The sequence below is a fragment of the Peromyscus eremicus genome, chromosome 20 (genome assembly GCF_949786415.1).
Source record: "Peromyscus eremicus chromosome 20, PerEre_H2_v1, whole genome shotgun sequence".
Classification (NCBI taxonomy): Eukaryota; Metazoa; Chordata; class Mammalia; order Rodentia; family Cricetidae; genus Peromyscus; species Peromyscus eremicus.
Window position 1 is genome coordinate 32,354,411 of NC_081436.1, and position 5,332 is coordinate 32,359,742.

A 5,332-nucleotide genomic window follows, 5' to 3' on the forward strand; every position below is an offset into this window, starting at 1 on the left:
AGGAGGACGCACAGAAAACTGATCGGTGAGCTAAGTTGCAGAGAGGTGAGAGTAAGCAATTTTTTGTTTATTATCACACAGCAGGCTTACTCTAGATAGCACCTACGTATCACATTTTAAAAACCTAGAGGAAGGGGTTTTGAATACTCTCACTATAAAGGGTACATATTTAACGCATCTAACCTTGAATATCTCACAGTGTATACAAGATTCGAAACATAGCACAAGACCCTATCAAATGCATTTTTTACTATTTTAATAAAATAAATTTAGAAAAGTGTCATGACTATGACTTCACCATATATAATAATAATAATAATTATTATAATAATAATAATAATAGCCATATTGAGTTCCTTGAAGTGATTCAAATTAATTAAACAGCCTACAGTGGCATTGAGTGTCACATAAGGAAGTGGAAATGACTTTGAATTTCTCATGTCTTGAATGATACCATCAATTAATATTGGCCTTTCCACAAGTTTTAGTTACCACTTAGGAAATTTTACCTTGAGAGTCCAATAAACACAAAAGTTTGCCTTGAGAGAGGATATGATTACACACTGAACTGTGGCCCTGCTAGGCTGTGGCCATGGAGCTCAGCTCTATCTACCTCCTCCTGAAGCTGGTGGAATCTGGAGGCTGAGTATGTAGAGGTGGAGGACATGACAGTCCTGGTGGTGTTGGCTAAGTTCTAGGGAAAGCCACTGCTCCAGAGACACCAGCTAGTTAATGAGTGCTTAGCTAAAGAGCTCCCACACATTTATGCCTTTGAGCAGAGAACTTTAACCCTGGAACAGTGGACCCGAGAAGGGTGGAAATGAGGGACCCAGGCCAGAACAGCTATTAAATTGTAAATCAGAAAAAAATAGAAAGTGGATATGATTTTATATTAAAAATTAAGCTTTAAATCCATTTTACTAGAGTAGAAACACCCATCGGGCAGGTTTGAAGTTGTGTCCAGGATCACATAGCACAGGTAGTGTCAGAGCCTGGATTCAAACTAAATGAAATAAAATCTCTTCCAGGATGCATTTGAGTTAAACATATTTTGGAGTCAAGAATCAGATTCCTTTCCGATTTTCTTTTTAAACTTCATTCTGGTTATACTGTGATTCTGCAAACGAAACTGAAGGCTGCATTGCCCATCTTATGTACACACCCCTCAGACTCTCTACCTACCTTTCTTCACTGTCCATGGTCATGTGGATGTTTTGTCTCTCAAGGACCATACACATAAGCCTCTTTTGAACTTGACTATTTTTGCCTCATCTTCAGTGTTCTCTAATTAACTAGACCGCTTTCTTTCCATTTTTTTTGTTGTTGGTAAGCCCTAATTTTAAAAAGCATTCTGTGTGCAGCTTACTGCATTTCCCTATTACATCAAGCTAACTTCTTACTGGCTGACTGTATCATGTTTTCTCTAATTTCCTTTTCAAGCAAAGAGCTTAAAGCCTTTATTTCTCTTAATGACACTTAGTGCATCTCTACGGCGAGAGCTCCTGTTTCATTTGCATTCCCGTTCTTTTATTCTTAGTTTAAACTTTTCTAATCTAGAAATAAGTATTCAAATGTAGGAAAAATCAAAACACTGTGCAGGACACAAAGTACTTACTTTATAATTTTTCTACCATGTTTCTTTCCCCTCCTGTTAATGTTGGGTTCACCACACAGGTATTTACTACCTATACATCTACCACTTCTCAAATATTTTGTTTTGTTTTAAAAACCCTTGCCCTAAAATATGAATATGTTGTATGCAACCTGACCACCTTATGGAATAGATATTATGAACATAATCAGGAAGTTCAATCACCTCCCACAAAGGATCAGTTAGACTGCTAAACTTATCACTCCTGTGGGCTTTCTTCCAAGGTCCCAGTATACTAGAGATCTGTACACAGAGCTATAGTTAAATATCTCTTGAGCTACTTTAGAATGCTCTTTTTTCCAAACCTTAAAAACAAAGACAAAGAATGCTGTTACTACCATAACTTAAAAACAAACAAAGACAATGATATTGGTGTTATTTAAGTATCTAAATCAGATTTTTTTTTTTTACTTAATCACTTTTGCAGCTTACATTAAAGGTGCATGTCTACAATTCTAGCATGGAAGATACAGAAGTTGGGCGATCCACGAATTCAAGGAAAACATGGGCTAAGTAAGTGACACATTGTGGTGCTATTTTATTTGTGTGTTAATAAATAAAGCTTGCCTGGAGATCAAGGAGAAAAGGCCAGCCAGCCATTTTAAGTAAACAAAGAAGTCAGGCAGCACATGCCTTTAATCCCTTAGCAGGCAGGATCTCTGTGTGTTCAAGACCACACTAGGGAACAGAGCCAAGTGTGGTGACACATGCCTTTAATCCCAGTACCAAATACAGATACCTGGAGGTCTGTACAGACAGACAGTGACAGAGCTGTGTAGGAAGATGAAGTGAGGTAGCTGGGCTAAGAGCCAATGAGAGGGCAGAAAAGCAAGGCATATAAGCCTGGGTAGACAGGAAGTTGCACTCCTTGGAAGCTTCAGAGTTGGTGAGGTGAGGTTAGCTTGTGGCTTTTCGTATTTCCCTGATCTCTCTAAGGCTTTAACCCAAATACTGGCTCTGTGCTTTTTGTTTAATAATACAATTTAGAAATCTGTCTACAACACATTCTCTCAGAAGTCCCAGGTGAATATAGCTCAGGTTTACAGTATTTACCTAGCTTTATCGAAGTACTGGGTATGCAAAACAAAAATTGTAGGCACTTCAGAAATACATTAATTATTTCCTGGTATTAGCACAAAATCATTACACAAACTATAATCTGAGGAGTCAATAGTGAATCATTTAAATACAATGCCTAGCCCATGTCTCCAATTTTATTTCCTTTTATTAAACCTCAGATGAGATCACATTCTACACAGTATCTTATAGGGGACTTAATATTTATTTTAGATGTCATCCCAAGTGCAATAACAAACTGACAATAGACTGAGTAGCTTGAAGAAGAACCATTTTATTCTCACATATTCAGAAACTTAGAATCAAAGATAAAGACTTTAGCATATTTGATGTTATAGGAAGGTGCACTTCCTGGTTTATAGTTGACACATCTCATGATTACTGAACATGACAAAGGCATAAAGGACATTAGGGGCCCTCTTTTAGAAGGACAGGAACCCATTCCTAAGGAGTCCACCCTCACGACCAAGTCATATTATCAATTAATTAGGATTTCATATATGATTTCTTTTTGTTTTGTTTGTTTTCTTGTTTTTTGTCAACTTGGCACAAGCTGGAGTCATCTGGGAAGAGGGCATTCAAATAATAGAATTTGCTCAACCAAAATGCCCCATAGGGAAGACTATGGGACATTGTATTGATTAATGATTGGTGTGGGAGGGTTCAGTCTACTGTAAACAGTGACCCCAAAGTAGATGGTCCTGGATTATATATTTTTAAAAAGAAGGCTGAGTGAGCCTTGGGGAACAAGCATCTAAACAACAATCCTCCATGGTCTCTGCTTCTAATCCTGCCTCCAGGCTCCTACATTGCTTAAATTCTTGCCTTGGTTTCACTTGATGACAGACTGTGATGGGTACATGTAAGTCAAATAAACCCTGTCTTCCACAAATAGCTTTTGGCCATGGACCTGAATCACAGCGGTAGAAAACAAATTAGGGACAGCCTGTGGCAATATTCTCACCCAAATTGTGTAGACTGAGAGTGTCAGCTCCTCCTGCTGCATGATCGTTCCATAGAACTGTCTTCATTCAAGCAACTCTCACTGTGCTTATACCAAGAATCCCAAGGTCAGAGTTTAAGGGCTAACTCAGTGGCTCACCTGTAACATCAGCACTAAAGATGCTGAAGCAGGATTGCCGTGAATCATAAGCCAGCCAATCTGTATAATAGGGTCTTTTGACAGATAGATGTGAGCCAAACCCAGTTCCTCTGCAAGAGCAGCCAATTCTCTTGACTCCTGAGGCATCACTCCATCTCTCACCAGGGCTTTCTTACTGTATCTATAACCTTGATTACCCTAAATTTTAGGTCAGATTCCTGCTCAAATTTGCAAGGATGTATGTCCATCATGTAAGCAGCGTTCATCTAAAATATTTGCCTCATCATTTTCCTCCCTCTTTAGAAGATCAACATAAGTAGGAACTAGAACGTTGTCAAGATGTATAGGGACATTAGAACAGTCTGTCTGTCAACTACTAGCTTTACAGCATTCTCTTCTACCACCCTCATACTAGGATGTATGTGTTCAGCTGTTGACCTAAACCTGAAGGAAAACTCTGCCGTTGTCCTTAACCAAACCCGCCTTGGCATTCTAAACCATGGTTTCTTCTATACCAACCTTGAGTTCCAGGGAACAGGAGACTTGGAGTGATTTTCCCCCTAAGGTAATAATGCAAGCACACCCTACCTGAGTATGGGTACTTCTCAGCCTTCTTGCACATTTGATCATATCCTGTATAATTCTGTAGCCATTGTCAGTACTGTAAAGACAAATCTTACATAGTCTGACCCTCTTGTACTCCATATAGCTAAATTAAACAAATTTATTTTCTACCTTCTCCTGAATTTGTTTCTTAGTTTTTGCATTGGGAACCTTGGTGTCAGGGCTTTAGCCAAGACTTTGGCAACAAAATGTGTGTGTGTGTGTGTGTGTGTGTGTGTGTGTGTGTGTGTGTGTGTGTGTCTGTGTGTGTCTGTGTGTCTGTGTGTGTCTGTGTCTGTGTGTGTGCATGCATGTGTGTGTGCACTTGCACATGTGTGAGCAAGTGTGCACACACATTCACATCAGGTGACTCACAGCCATCTGTATTTCCAGTTCCAATGGATCTGTCACCTTTATCAGGCACAGGCCACTGTGGTACACATACACACATGCTGGAAAAACATTTCTGTACATAGCACTAAAATAACTTTTAATAACTTAAAAAGAAAGCAGAAGTGCCACAATTTGTCCTGCTTTTAGTAGTTCTTGGAGGTCTTCAAGACAAGACAAAGGCTACACTCTCAGCAAGATCAGTCTTTAAATCCTCAGTTCTGCTTTATTTAGATTTTCCTCTTATACATGATAGATATGTGCATGTATCTGTACCATAAGCTGTAGTATATATCACTTGAATGAAGATTCTTTCCTTCTATCACAGTTGAAGTGGCTATTCTCTTTAAGATCCCATATTTCATGCTGCCAATCCTAATAGTCTTCTTGGAGAAAAAGTTACCTTTTAAGTAAGTGTACACAAATTTTAAACAATATATTTCATTATTTAATGTTGACAGTGGTTTCTCCAATTACTGTGAGAAAGTTCATGCCAATGCCAATTTTTC

The 5,332-nt window shown here is 38.6% G+C and overlaps 1 pseudogene; it reads left to right on the plus strand.

Moving 5' to 3' along the window:
* The first annotated feature begins 592 nt into the window (after window positions 1-592).
* On the plus strand, window positions 593-824 carry LOC131896324 (bolA-like protein 2; annotated as a pseudogene).
* The last annotated feature ends 4,508 nt before the right edge of the window (window positions 825-5,332 follow it).